This window comes from Dendrobates tinctorius, unplaced genomic scaffold (genome assembly GCF_039654945.1).
Source record: "Dendrobates tinctorius isolate UK_male_01 unplaced genomic scaffold, ASM3965494v1 ptg000083l, whole genome shotgun sequence".
In the NCBI taxonomy this organism is placed as follows: domain Eukaryota; kingdom Metazoa; phylum Chordata; class Amphibia; order Anura; family Dendrobatidae; genus Dendrobates; species Dendrobates tinctorius.
The window spans coordinates 18,700,113-18,716,321 of NW_027361751.1; the positions used below are offsets into that span (position 1 = coordinate 18,700,113).

At 42.3% G+C, this 16,209-nt stretch overlaps 1 long non-coding RNA gene across 2 annotated transcripts in view; it reads left to right on the forward strand.

Moving 5' to 3' along the window:
• The first annotated feature begins 2,225 nt into the window (after nt 1–2,225).
• Nucleotides 2,226–16,209, forward strand: part of LOC141097230 (uncharacterized) — a 62,057-nt gene continuing 48,073 nt past the window's right edge. The window contains exons 1-2 of one of the 2 annotated variants that reach the window (XR_012233888.1): nt 2,226–2,283; nt 4,917–5,032. This is a non-coding gene — a long non-coding RNA (uncharacterized lncRNA). Of the gene's footprint in view, nt 2,284–2,402; nt 2,664–4,916; nt 5,033–16,209 lie in introns of those variants that run through there. The other variant, XR_012233889.1, reaches the window with a different exon arrangement.

Here is a 16,209-nt window from a genome sequence, read left to right on the forward strand (position 1 = left end):
CTTAGTTTACATTAAAGAGAGCGGGAAGAGTTTAGGACAGTGAGTCGGTGAGTTGTTCAGTTGGAGAGAGAAGAAGATCCCCGGAGAGAGGGATAGATGGATGGAAGTGCTGCAGCAGATCCCAGTGACCTGGGTCTGCTGGCACAGGAAAGGAAGAGAGAGAGAGCGGCATAGACTGAAAGCCTGATTTTCCATAGAAAAAAAGATTAGTACGGAACGTGAGAAGTAAAAGAGAACAGAGGACGCGGGTTAGAAGAGAACCCTTCCTAGAAGTTCAAAGCACAAGGCCGGGGCCCGGTCCCCGAGGTATGGATACTAATGGTCCTGGAGCAGACACCGGAGGAATAGAAGTAGTGACCGCTTTATTCCCACACAAGACTTGGGGGCACAACAGCAACTGGATAGTGAGCCGGGACTTAGTAGCAAGGAGTCCCTGAAGCAGGCTACAGCTGTCTGCGGTACAAGTAGAGTTCATAAGAACATCGGACAGGAGGAACTCCAGTGTAACTCAGTACTAGGAGTACTTCATTTAAAGGTGCTATAAGAGGAGACGTTCAGAAAGGCATCTGTTGGCGGAGTGTTGAAAAGGAGTATTCCATCTGGCCTGGAGGTTGACCCGAAGGACACGGCACGGAGGCAGGCACCTGTTTGCACAACAGACTGTGAGTAAAGTTTTGGAACTACATGCCCTGGTGTCCTCCACTTATTCCTGCGCCACACACCTGGCACCGCTACATCCCTGTGCCTACACTGCACCATTCCTGCAACGCTTATCTACACTGCCCTGGGACTACAGCTTCACCTGTGGGGAGCTATAACATCATTGCTGCACTACACCATCAGTCCCAGAGGATCTGCATGCAGCGTCAGATTAACACCTCCCTTGCTGAACACCACAGGTGGCGTCACGAACCATTCAACTTTATTCCATCATTCAATTCCCCTTTTCTTACTTGGGTGCCCAGGGCCACAGACCGGGTCACCGCTGCTGTGACACCTTCCCCCCTGAGTTACCGGCCAGGTACCAAATACCCCATAGCCCTGGGAGGGCGACCCAGAAACATCCGGTACTCCTGCCAATCAGATTTTTCCAGTGCCAACAGCAGCCAGAAGGGCTCAGTTGAGGAGCTGTTCCGAACAGCTCCATCACCTGTATAGTTGTTATGGCCGAATACTGCACATCCTCCCCCTATTGATTCCAATACATGGAGGATATGTGGTTTGCATCCATAGACACTATGCAGGTGATGGAGCTGTGCTCAACTGAGCAGTTCTGGCTGCTGATTGCACTGGAAAAAGCTGATCGGCAGGAATACCGGATGTTTCACCCACACCAATCAGATATTAATGATCTACCATAGGGAAAGGTCATCAGTAGAAAAGACCCAGAGACTCCATTAATTTTGACTCCATTTTTAGGGTGCATTTTCACTGCTCGAATATAATAAACGAGTATTCCTATGAACACTCGTTTTGGCAAATATAAACCGACTGCTGATCACCCGACGAGGAAAATGCTTTTCCTTGGAATAGAATTATTTTTAAGCTGGCTTAAAAATCATTGTTCTCCGCTATACATCTTCCTGTGCATACAGGGCAATCGCTGCCGACATCAATGGCGGTCTACCCACACGGAACGATCTATTACCAATCATTATGTACGTGTGGGAAGTGCGCTCTGCCCTTCTAAACAAATGAGTAAGCCACAGCTTCTTTGTAGCTGGTCTGCTCTCGTTTAGCCTACATGCAGTCTACAGTTATATGTGCCATGTGTTATAATAGAACACATCTAGGAGTAAACTGTAGCGTAATTGGCATCAAATTCTGTATACTGTACAACTCCCTGGTTAACTTGTAGACAGCGGACGTTGCAGATTTTGATGTAATTTTTTGTGCATTCTCCGACGTTACGTCAAATTCAAATTTACAAGCTGGATGTGTTAGTGACCCAAAAGATCGGTTTCTGCGCTCATTAGTATTTCCGAGTATAAACTTCTCCCGGAGATCGCTATTCATAATGGAGTAGAGAGGCTTTGATCAGATTTGAAGTTAACATGCATTTATCATTGATTCCAACGAGATCATTAATATTTCATAAGATCTGTTGCTTGCTTTGGGGTCTGAGATCCTGGCAGCCACTGATGCTTAGCAGATTATAGCGTTGTCTTTTTTTCATAGCTCTCAGTAATCATATTTCCTGCAGAAGTGTTACACTTACATAAGAACCTCGGGAGTCTATAATTGATTGCCAGACTCATTCTATTGATTTCAGCACTGGATGAGGTAATGCTTCTCACAAGCTTCTCAAACCCTCCTCATAAAGAAGCACCTTCAGACAATCCATATTCATAGATTCAGCTACCAGTATTATCACATTTCATACTCGCCATTCTCCCGTCCGTGTATCTTCTGACAGCCGTGTGTGCGCCATGGTACATCCAGCTGTCTTTGAGGAGTCAAATCTTCGCATGAACCCAGAAATCTGTCAGCATTTATTGATTTCTCCAGTAACCAATCGATCATCAGCTGCCAGGAACTTTAATCCGATTAAAGGCAGTCAAGCAGATTCCTATCTCATGCCTGTCTCGGGTTTCGGAGGGCGAGTGAGAAAACGAGAGGGAGAGAGTTAAAGGGAATGAAAAAAAAAATAGAAAGTAGAAGAGGTATGACATCATCCTTTGTCTACATCTGCATCAGCTAATGTAATTATGCAATGGGTCTCAGGATTATTAATGTCAATGTGAATCTCTGCTGTTGTTCAGAAAGCTTTCACTGTTCCACAGGACGGACTTGAAAGCTCGATTACGTAAAGGGAATGTATTGGTTTGGAGACAGCAGATTATTTAAGTTGAGTTTTTTATGGAAAAACATTTTTTTTTACATTTTTGATTAGCCATATGTAAAACAAAAATGTTATGTTTTTATACTACCCACTAGTATATATGAAATAGCCTGACGTTTTATGTGTGAAACAGTTCTCTTAACCTTTGCTGTGTAGACTGGAAGAGATCAGCAGAAGGCGACATTTAAAGGGAATTTGCCAGCAGGCTTTTACTACCTCATCTGAAAGCGGCGTAATGTAGGCAAAGAGAACCTGATTCCAGCGATGTATCAGTTTAATGGTTGCAGCTGTTACAATCAGAGTTTTTAGATTTAGCAAGGCAGCAGAGCTGAGAAGGCTAACCCCGCCCACACCAGGCTCTGCATGTATATTGTCTACAGACAGTGAGCTGCTTATCACAGAAGGGGGTGGAGTCTGACTAGCATGCAGCAATGATAATCACCAGATGATAAATCCCTCAGTGTAAATGAACAGCACACAGCCTGACTAGTGACGCATTTCACTTAATTCAGTGTTTTATCCCCTACCTCACACTGTCCACAGATCACTTAGCAAAAAAAACTGTTGACATAATCCCTTTAGTGAAAGCTTTAAAGGGGTAATCCCACCTCACAGATTTATAATATTTTCATGTCTTAGACGCTGTTCACATTTGCATTGTAGTTTCTGTTACAGAAAAGATTAGTTTCAGAACAGCCTCTGCCAGGATCTGACAAACTGATGACGGGTTCTGTCATTTTTACAGGAAAGATAATACTACTGCATGAAATGTTATCTTTCCTGTCAAAATGGCAGACCATGGCAATCGATTTTTTTTTCCACCAAAAAAGAAAGAATCCGTGCTTATATCATTATAGCCCAAGAAATACATTTCCAATTTACATTGAAGGATTGACTAAAAGTCTATTGATTGCATACAGAGCTTTACAATTATTTTTAACTCCTTCCCAACACAGGACATACTAGTAGATGAAATGTCAGGTGCTGCTGTATGCAGGGCCGGCTCCAGGTTTTCTCGGGCCCTTGGTAAAAGAATCTCAGAGGGCCCCTTTAACACAAACCATGATTCATGATGCACAGATAAGAAATATAGGTATTGCACAATGCCAAAGGTTTCACTTCTTACATTACACGACTGATATCTAGTGTAAATTCTACATTAGCTCTGAAACCGGCGAATCCTTGCAGCACACAGTGCATGCCCTGGGGAGATTCAAAAGTCAGGGTGACTATATATTTTTCATTTTAGATTGGACAGTATAGTCCTCCATACAGTATGGACACCACATAGTCCTCTATACAGTATTATGAGCACAGCATAATTCTCCATAGTTCTCCATACAGTATTATGGGCACTACATAGTCCTCCACATAATAGTATGGGCACCACATAGTCTTCCATGCTGTATTATGGGCACAACATAGTCCTCCATACAGTATTTTGGGCACCACATAGTCCTCCATACAGTATAATGGGCCCTATATAATGCTCCATACAGAATAATGGACCCCATATATTGCTCCATGCAGTATAATGGGCCACATACAGTATAATGCTCCATGCAGAACAAGGGACCCCATGTAATGCTCCATACAGTATAATTGGCCGCATATATTGCTTCATGTAGTATATAATGGTCCCATATATTGCTCCATACAGCATATAATATCCTCATATAATGTTCCATGCAGCATATAATGACCCCATATAGAGCTCCATACAGTATAATAGTCCCAATATAATGCTGTATACAGTATAATAGACTCCATATATATAGTTTATATTGTCCATAGAGTAATGGCCCCATACAGTATAATGGACCCCATAGCATACTCTATACAGTATAATGGGCTACATATGATGCTCTATACAGTTTATAATGACCCCATATAATGCTTCATACAGTATATGATGACCCAAGATATTGCTCCATATAGTATATAATGGTCCCATATAATGCGCCATACAGTATAATGGGCCCCATTTAATGCTCCAAACTGTAAAATGGGCCCCATATAATTTTCCATAGATAAAATAAATAATCAAATACTCATCTTTCCTTGTTCCCTGCAGCAACTCACAAACCCCATAGCGCTCTAGTGTCTCCGACGGCGAGTGGGCCCCCTGTTCTTCCAGAGTCCCAGTGCAACTCCTTAAATGCAGTTGTACATAACTGACTGACATGTAAGGTAAGTGATCATGGGAACACGACATTTTGGTAATCTTTGGCCCCCACCTATAACATAATTGTGTGGTGACATTGCGTTACCATGAAAACAGAGGCCAGTTATAGTCCCTTATGGCTGCCATGTTGGTACAGGTTGGGCTTCATAAGAGATTTTCAGTTTCCCTATATATCACAAAACTGTGATATCATAGACTATAGGATAAGTATATTATCCAATATAAGCACCCTATAAGTTTTAGGAGGAAATGAATTCAGCTTACACAGAAATAATCACAGAAATAACACACAGAAATAATCTGGTGGTGGCGAGCAGGATTCTGATAATTTATTGTGTCAAAGTCCATTGGGATCACTCTTAGTGTCATGACAAAGTTGAAATATTTGACTAGGTCTTCCCCACTATCTATGACTGTACGAGTATATCAGCTTGTGAGTGACCAAGGACAGTACACGAGGTAGGATTGTGTAAAGCCACGCATGACATTTGTCCAGTCATCTGATTCTCTGACTGATAACCCACATGAAGCCACGGAGCTCTGCCAGTCACCTATACTTTTAATTACCTCATAATAGAGCCAAGAATTCTCCTGGTTATTTTTATCACATATTTAGTATATCTGCACTTTGGAGTCATTAGTTTTAACATTGGGAAATTACATTATTATTGTTATGTTGATTCATATAACTCAAATAATTGAAAAAAATTCACAAAAGGGTCTGATTCACCCCCTCCCAGACTTTAACTGTCCTTGTCCTTTTGGCTGTCTGTGGTATTTTAGCTGAGCATCATTTATTTGAAAGAGGTTGATCTTTATTACCAGACATAGCCCAAAAGAGGCTGTAAAGGAAAAATATGTTGTCATTTAGGGATAAGAGAATTGAGCCTTAATAAATCAAGTTGGCTAGTAATTTCCCTAAAAATCCATATTCTTGTGAATATGAAATTTTTGGAATTTGATTTGCAGCCATTGGGCCACCATTTTGCTGGATTATTCTGAGAATAAAAATTACACCTTACACTCACTTATCCAGTCCTTCCCCCGACTCCTTACGCCCAGTTTGCTGCCTCAGCTCCCTATTACTCAACGAGATCACAAGGGGGGAACACTCTTCAATGACATCAATGACGCACATTGCCCTTTCCCCTTTTAACTGCGGGGCAAAGACAGGTGAGTAAAAAGTGTTTTTTAATTTATTATCCCCATCCATCCCTTACATTTTGTATGCTCTGAGGTTTCTCCAGTATTGAGCAGCATAAACTCGTGACACAACTGTGTACATACACTCCCTGACAGAAGTTATGTCACTTATCCATGTTATGTAAATAAAAGCTTATAACCTGATGTTAAATTCATCTATTGGTTGTATAAATTATTCTTTCGAAAGCTGAAACCCTCCGAAATGTGGTTTAGGTTAAAAAAATAAATTGGCATCAATGAAAATGTAGAGTCCCTGTGGGTGGAGATAAGGGGAGGGGGGAAAAATAATAAATTACTGATAGGGGTTTGTTATAAGTCTCCAAAAATAATGGAAGCAACAGAGAATATCCTCATAAAGCAAATAGATGAAGCTGCGACTCAAGGAGAAGTCATTATTATGGGGGACTTCAACTACCCTGAAATACATTGGGGAACCGAAACCTGCAGTTCCAGCAAAGGTAATGGGTTTTTGACAACTATGAGAGACAATTACCTTTCACAACTGGTTCAGGACCCAACAAGAGGGGGGGCACTGCTAGACCTAATATTAACCAACAGGCCAGACCGCATATCAAATGTAAGGGTTGGGGGGCCACTTGGGTAATAGTGATCACAAATTAATACGTTTTCGTGTATCCTTTAATAAGATGTGTAGTAGAGGGGTTACAAGGACACTAAACTTCAGGAAGGCAAATTTCCAATGGATGAGAGATGATCTTGGTGCAATTAACTGGGACGATATCCTGAGACATAATAATACACAAAGAAAATGGGAGACGTTTATTAGCATTCTGAATAGGACCTGTGCACAATATATACCGCATGGGAATAAACATGCTAGAAGTAGGAGGAAACCACTATGGCTAAATAGAGCTGTAAGGGGCGCAGTAAGGGACAAAAATAAAGCATTTAGAGAATTAAAGCAAGTAGGTAGTGATGAGGCATTAAATAAATACAGAAAATTAAATAAATTCTGTAAAAAGCAAATCAAAACAGCAAAGATTGAGACAGAGAGACTCATTGCCAGAGAAAGTAAAAATAATCCCAAAATATTCTTTAACTACATAAATAGTAAGAAACTAAAAAATGATAGTGTTGACCCCCTTAAAAATAGTCTGGGTGAAATGGTGGATGAGGATGAGGAAAAAGCCAATATGCTAAATGACTTTTTTTCAACAGTATTTACACAAGAAAATCCCATGACGGATAACATGATCAGGGATAAAAATTCTCCATTAAATGTCACCTGCTTAACTCAGCAGGAAGTACGGCGGCGTCTACAAATCACTAAAATTGACAAATCTCCGGGCCCGGATGGGATAGAACCCCGAGTACTGCAGGAATTAAGCACAGTCATAGATAGACCATTATTTTTAATCTTTAAAGATTCCATAATAACAGGGTCTGTACCACAGGACTGGCGTATAGCAAATGTGGTGCCAATATTCAAAAAGGGGACAAAAACTGAACTTGGAAATTATAGGCCAGTAAGTTTAACCTCAACTGTGGGTAAAATCCTGGAGGGTTTCCTAAGAGATACTATACTGGAGTATCTGGAGAACAATAACCTTATGACCCAATATCAACATGGGTTTTCAAGGGACCATTCCTGTCAGACTAATCTGATAAGCTTTTATGAAGAGGTAAGTTCCGGACTGGACCAAGGGAATGCAGTGGACGTGGTGTACATGGACTTTTCAAAAGCTTTTGATACGGTGCCACACAAAAGGTTGATACATAAAATGAGAACAATGGGGATAGGGGAAAATATGTGTAGGTGGGTTAAGAGCTGGCTCAGGGATAGGAAACAAAGGGTGGTTATTAATGGAGCAAACTCAGACTGGGTCACGGTTAGCAGTGGGGTACCACAGGGGTCAGTATTGGGCCCGCTTCTTTTTAACATATTTATTAATGACCTTGTAGGGGGCATAGAGAGTAGAATTTCAATATTTGCAGATGACACTAAACTCTGCAGGGTAATCAATACAGAGGAGGACAATTTTATATAACAGGAGGATTTATTTAAACTAGAAGCTTGGGCTGATAAATGGCAAATGAGCTTTAATGGGGATAAATGTAAGGTCATGCACTTGTGTAGAACGAACAAGATGTATAATTATGTGCTTAATTGTAAAACACTGGGCAAAACAGTCACTGAAAAAGACCTGGGTGTATGGGTGGACGACAAACTCACATTTAGCGGCCAGTGTCAGGCAGCTGCTGCAAAGGCAAATAAAATAATGGGATGCATTAAAAGAGGCATAGATGCTCATGAGGAGAACATAATTTTACCTCTATATAAGTCACTAGTGCGACCACACTTAGAATACTGTGTACAGTTCTGGTCTCCGGTGTATAAGAAAGACATAGCTGAACTGGAGCGGGTGCAGAGAGGAGCGACCAAGGTTATTAGGGAACTAGGGGGGTCTGCAATACCAAGATAGGTTATTACACTTGGGGTTATTTAGTTTGGAGAATCGAAGGCTTAGGGGTGATCTTATTGCAATGTATAAATATATGCGGGGACAATACCACAACCTTTCTAATGATCTTTTTACTCTTAGACCTGTGACGGGGACAAGGGGGCATCCTCTACGTCTGGAGGAAAGAAGGTTTAAGCATACTCACAGACGCGGATTCTTTACTGTAAGAGCAGTGAGACTATGGAACTCTCTGCCATATGATGTTGTAATGAGTGATTTCCTACTAAAATTTAAGAAGGTACTGGATGCCTTTCTTGCAAAGTATAATATTACAGGGTATATACACTAGTTTCCTTAATATTGCGTTGATCCAGGGAGCTAGTCTGATTGCCGTATGTGGAGTCCCTAATGTGAAGCTTACTGTTTGCCACATGGTTTTTTTTGCCTTCCTCTGGATCAACATGTTAGGGCAAGTTAGGATAGGATATGGGTTGAACTAGATGGACTTAAAGTCTCCCTTCAACCTTAATAACTATGTTACTATGTTACTATGTTACTATCAATGCAGAAATATTGATCAGTTAATGCACACAGAATGGTCAGATTTTGGCAAGACAAAAGTTTTGTTGCCTGGTCATATAATGCACCCAATCCTAGTTTACATCCTCACCTGTGCTCAGTAAATGATCGGTTAATTAGTGGGTGTGTACAAAAAGAAACCCAGCACCCCAGACCTTCACTTGAGCTGCAACTTGAGCTCTGACAACATGTCAAAAATCCACCCTGCGACCAAAGCCTTGATTATCAAGAGGCTGAAGACCAGATCCACTGCAGAGCTGGCTGGCACCTTTAATGTGTCTCAGCGTCAAGTACAAAGAATTAAAAAAAGATTCGAAGAGACTGGAGATGTGTTTGACAAGCCCAGGTCCGGCAGACCCCGCAAGACAACTGCTCAGGAGGATTGTTTGTTGGTTAGAAAATCCAAAGCAAGCCCCTCTTCCACTGCAGCAGAGCTCCAACAGGCCTGGTCACCTCAAGTTCCTGTGTCAACTAGAACAGTTTGAAAGATTCTGTCTCGAAATGGCCTCCATGGTCGAATCAGTGCCCAGAAGCCAGCACTAAACAAAAGGCAAATAAACAACCATGTGGCATTTGCAAAGTCCCACAGCCTGCTAAACAGATGGACACTGGAAAAGTGGCAGAAGGTGGATTTCGCTGATGAATCTTCAGTAGAATTACACCACAGCCACCGCAAATACTGCAGGAGACCTACTGAAGCCCGTATGGATCCAAAATACACCCAGAAAACAGTTAAATTTGGTGGTGGAAAGATCATGGTCTGGGGTAACATTCAGTATGGGGGTGTGCAAAACATTTGCAAGGTGGGCGGCAATATCAATAGCCTAAAATATCAAGAAGTATTAGCTACCTCTTATATTCCAAATCATAAAAGGGTTCAAATTCTGCAGCAGGATGATGCTCCATCTCATACATCCATCTCTACAACAAAGTTCCTCCAGGCAAAAAAGATCACGTGCTCAAGGACTGGCCAGCCCAGTCACCAGACATGAACATAATTGAGCATGTTTGGGGTAGGATGAAAGCGTAAGCTTGGAATACAAAACCAAAGAATCTAGATGAACTCTGGGAGGCATGTAAGATTGCATTCTTTGCTATTCCTGATGACTTCATTAAGAAATTGTATGAATCATTGCTGAACCATATGGATGCAGTCCTTCATGCTCATAGAAGTCACACAAAATATTAAATATGACTCTAATAGCAACACAACTTTATTCACCAATTTTATGCAAAATATATTTGTATTTTAAGTTAATTATTTGTTTGAATATCACATTACTTTCTGTGGCTGACAAAACTTTTGCCTTGCCAAAATCTGACCATTCTGTGTTCATTAAATGATCAATATTTCTGCACTGATGCCAATTTATTTTCTCAACCTAAACCACATTTTGGAGGGTTTCAGCTTTCAAAAGAATAATTTATACAATCAATGGCTGAATTTAAGGTCAGGTTATAGCTTTTATTTACATAACATGGATGAGACATAACTTCTGTCAGGGAGTGTAGACCACAGCAGATAACGCCCCACTGAAGAGGATCTATATTGTAAATTGACCCCTTAATGACCACCAATACGACTTAAAACTGACCTGCAATATAAGAGACTAGCATCTTCCGACGGATGACAATCCAGCAGCTGTCGGCTGTACACTACAGGTGACAACTTGCTCCATCAACCATGATCAGCGTTGGCACCAACTATAGCTGTTTAACCCGTTAAATACTGCTGTAAATACAGCATCTAGATGGTTAACAGAGTGTGAGGGCTCCCTCTTTAACCCCATCAGCACCGTGAGATCTTGATCGTGTGGTCATGATGTTTGCGATTTCAATTCATGGCAAAATAAAGGCCTTAGTGTCTTCCAGCTATAGCGGCCAGTTCAGAAGTTAGAAACTGTAACAACCATGCTGGCATCCCTGCATGGCCTCCCATTCCCCATTCACCATCTTTCTCACTGCTCCAGGCCATGCTGTGAATTCTGTTTACTTCCAGCTCCATGTTCTGTCCCTCTTACCTCCTGTCTGCTGTGTTCATGTTTCCTGACTATGTGTATAGGGGGGCGGCGCCTGAACTCTCTGTGCTTCTTATGGAGTTAGGGCGCACCTGGCTAATATGTCCCTGACCAATCACCTGGAGCCCTTTACTATATAGGGCCGCCACACCAACTAACCCTTGCCTGTGCAATGTCTCAACTCAGTTAGCTCCTTGCTGCTGAGGAAGCCAGGTCTTGTCCTATGTCTCGCCTTCTCTGAGAGGCTTTACTCCTAGCTTTGTCTAGTATTCTCTGGCTGCCCGCCAGGAGGCGAATATCCTGGTCTCTGCCTTGTCCTAGCTCTGTCTCTGTACTTTGCCTAGTACTTCTCTGCCCGCCCCCCAGGAGGCAGAATATCCTGGTTCCTGTATCCTTCGGTCCCTGTACATTGTCTCGTACTGTTTCGCTGTCTGAACTCTGTCTTACCTCTGTCTGTCAGTCTTCTTGTCTGTGATTTCTTTCCCTGCTGTGTCTTTCCCTGTGTCCTCCCTGTCTTTACTCTGCACACTTGCAAGCTCTGCCTACTTTGCACTCTCACAAGCCCTGCCTACTTTGCACTCTTGCAGGCTCCGCCTACTCCGCACTCCTGCGGCTCTGCCGACTCCACACTCCTGTGGCTCAGTTCCTAACCTGTGCCAACATACTCCACTCCTTCCTGCCTACACTGGTACCTGCACCTGCTGTGTGAACAGGCCCCTACCTGTTCCTTCTCATACCATGCTAGCCTGTCCTGTGTCTCAAGCTGTGCCCTCCTGTCCTGTGTCTCAAGCCGTGCCCACCTGTCCTGTCTCTCAAGCCGTGCCCGCCTGTCCTGTGTCTCCAAGCCGTGCCCGCCTGTCCTGTGTCTCCAAGCCATGCCCGCTTGCCCTGTGTCTCCAAGCCGTGCCCGCTTGCCCTATGTCTCTAAGCCGTGCCCACTTGCCCTGTGTCTCCAAGCCGTGCCCGCTTGCCCTGTGTCTCCAAGCCGTGCCCACTTGCCATGTGTCTCCAAGCCGTGTCTGCTTGCCCTGTGTCTCCAAGCCGTGCCCGCTTGCCCTGTGTTTCCAAACCGTGCCAGTCATGCCTACCTGCCTGTCTATAGCACCTGTCCGAGTGACTTGTCCCTGAGTGGGATCAGCAGCCACAGCCAGACACCACCCTGGAGTGGTACCCGACAGCTATCTGCCGCAAAAGCCTGACCTCACCATCAGAGGCTCCAGCAAAGACCGAGGTAGCTGTCGTAGGCACGTCCCTTCCAGGGTAGTCTGGTTTGTGGCACAGTGGGGCCACAACTCCCCGGCTCGCGCCATTCAGCCAAGGTGCGAGCGTGACAGAAACATTTAGGTGGTAAAAATACATTTTTTCATTCTTGTCATGCCACTTTGCATTAATCCCTGAAAAGCACCTGAAGGGTTAATATACTACCTGAAAACAATTTTGAATACGCTGAAGGGCGCTGTTTTTAAAATTCTATCACTTTTGGGGGATTCTATTACATGGGACCCCCCAAAGTCATTAAATGACCAAAGCTAAAAAAAAAAAAAAAATGAAAAATTACTACTGCATTTTTAAACCTTTTAAAATGTTAACAAAATAAAACAACCTTTTACAAATGGTGCTGATGTAAAGCAGACATGAGGGAAATGCTATTTAATAATGATTTGTTGGGTGGTGTGACTATCTGGATTTAAAGGATAATCAAAGTTTGAAAATTGCACATTTTTTTATTTTTTTGTTAATTTTCTGATATTTTTATAAGTAAAAACAAAGCATACCAACCTACATTTACCATTATCATAAAGTATAATGTGTTACGAAAACACAGTCTCAGAATTGCTAGGATATGTTGAAGTGTTCCAGAGTTCTTACCACATAAAGTGTCATTGGTCAGATTTAAAAAATTTGGTCTGGTCATTAAGGGGTTAAACCCCCCAAAACAGAACTTTTCTTGGTATGTAACCCGAAGACATCAATTACACTGCTGCTTCTAACTTCATCATCTGTCTTCATCTGTGATTGCATCACGCCTCTCACATGTTCAGAACTTGCTGATATAATAACTATACGGCTATGCGAAAAAAATGGTGAACCAAAAGCATGACAATTAATAAATACAATGGCAATTCCCCGTGACATCCATTTGACCATTTCAACATTAATTATTTTTTTGCTGTGCAAACATGTTGCTCAACTTACAAAAACATTTCTCAAAACTTTGAATAGAATCATAGAATCGTAGAGTTAGAAGGGACCTCCTGGGCCTTCTGGTCCAAACCCCTGCTCAAAGCAGGATTCGCTAAATCACCCCAGTCAGATGTCTGTCCAGCCTCTGTTTGAAGACTTCCATTGAAGGAGAACTCACCACTTCTCGTGGCAGCCTGTTCCACTGATTGATCACTCTAATTGTCAAAAAGTTTTTTCGAATATCTAATCTGTGTCTCCTCCCATTCAGTTTCATCCCATTGCTTCTAGTCTTTCATTGTGCAAATTTGAATAAAGATGATCCTTCTACAATGTGACAGCCCTTTAGATATTTGTAGACAGCTATTAAGTCTCCTCTCAGTCTTCTCTTTTGCAAACTAAACATTCCCAAATCCTGCAACCTTTCCTCATAAGACAGCGTTTGCAGACCGGTCACCATTCTGGTCGCTCTTTTCTGAATTTGCTCCAGTTTGTTGATGTCTTTTTTAAAATGTGGTGCCCAAAACTGGACACAATATTCCAGATGAGGTCTGACCAAAGAGGAGTAGAGGGAAATAATGACTTCATGTGATCTAGACTGTATGCTTCTGTTAATACATCCTAGAATTGCATTTGCCATTTTTGCTGCTGCATCACACTGTTGACTCATATTCAGTCTGTGATCTATTAGTATACCCAAGTCTTTTTCACATGTGCTGTTGCTTAGCCCTATTCCTCCCATTCTGTATATGCTTTTTTCATTTTTATTGCCCAGATGTAGTACTTTGCATTTTTCCCTCTTAAAAACCATTCTGTTAGTTGCTGCCCACTGCTCCAGTTTATTTATATATTTTTGAATCCTCTCTCTCTCTTCTCTAGTATTAGCTTTCCCTCCTAGCTTTGTGTCATCAGCAAATTTAATCAGTTTACCCTCAATTCCTTCATCTAAATCGTTGATAAAGATGTTGAACAATACAGGGCCCAGGACAGAGCCCTGTGGTACCCCACTTGAGACATTCTTCCAACTGGATGTGCAGCCATTTACGACCACTCTTTGGGTCCGATCACTAAGCCAGTTATGAATCCACCTAACAGTTGCCTTGTCCATTCCATACTTAGTCATTTTTTCAATAAGGATTGTATGAGATACTTTGTCAAATGCTTTGCTGAAGTCAAGATATACTATATCTACAGCATTTCCTTGATCCACCCAATCAGTGATTCCATCATAGAAGGAAATTATGTTAGTCTGACATGACTTATTAGTTACAAACCCATGCTGACTCTGTTTAATCACTTCATTCTTATCCAGGTACTGACATACATGTTGTTTAATAATTTGTTCAAAGATCTTTCCTGGTATAGAAGTCAGACTCACCGGCCTATAGGTGCCTGGGTCCACCTGGGTCCACCGGCCTGTAGAAGCCAGGACCAGACTTAGGGTGTCCAAGCGGTGCAGTCACACATGCCGAAGTCAGGGATGGCTTGATGCCCAAGGCTGCAACAACTGAAAATGCCCAAAGTCACAAATCGTTTGACCAATTTCACATTGCGTAAAATTGTTTTTCGTCATTTCTAAGCATTTTACTTCAGTTACAGGATATAGAGAAACAAAGCAGGTGGGAAGGTGCACTTAAATGTTTGGCTATACCTATACTTGGTGTGAACAGTCATTCTGTGCTGACCGAGTCCCTTTAAGGACCACAAGATCTTCCCTGTCCGTCGAGCGGCAATGATATTGAGGTTGACAACACAAGACTATAGAAGATGTTAAAATACGCCATGATTATGGCTATTAGCTGAAACGCGTTGGTTGGTTTACCCATATTTCCATGTGGTGACCAGCTGGAGGATCCCCCAGATCATGGGGTCCCATAGCAGAAGTCCAAATTGGGCTCCCCATCCCTGCCTTCACAGAAAATAATATATATAGCGGGGGTCACAAAAGAGCATATCTCATCCCCACACAGCACTTGGAGCTGTATAATTGGCCCCACTCGGCTTTCCTTTTAATATAATGGCTTTCATATAGTCCTCCAAATTGTATGATGGCCCTCAAATAGCCCTCTGGATAGTATGATAGTTCCCACATAGCACTCCCAATGGTATTATGGTAAAACCACATAGCCCTCCAAATAGTATGATAGCCCCCAGAAAATACACAATGATTAAAAAAAATAAGTAGTCACCTCTCTTCATTCTCCCACTGCTCTGGTCTCTGCAGCATGTGTTCTGAAGCTCTGTACTGCTCCGCACAGCGGTTGCTATGTTGTGACGTCATCATGCCCACTGCGCTGAAACGTCAGACGCATAGGGAGTATGATGAAGGAAGGAGCTGACGGATTTCTGTTCCATCATTGCTTTCAACTTTACTTGTATCCAGCTGAGGTCCTGGGTTTTAATCCCACCAAGGACATCATCTGCAAGGAGTTTGTACGTTCTCCCCATGTTTGCGTGGGTTTCCTCCTGGTTCTCCGGTTTTCACCCACACTCCAAAGACATTATGATAGAGAATATAGTGTCTGTAAATCGTTGTGGAAATTTTTTTTTTCAATATAAGTTTTTCGAAAATCACAACTTTTCAATATGACCTCAGACTTTTGGCCCCAGCGCTATGAACTTGCCATGGGATTTTCCAGCAGAAGATAACATTTGACCAAGTAAGGTTTCCCCTATGACTCATTTCAGGCTTTCAGTTTAAAAAACTGGTATTTTCAGAGCACGTCAGCACTTTCATTCTCCACTTTCAATTTCTTTACAGCCCATTAGAGGTCAGCC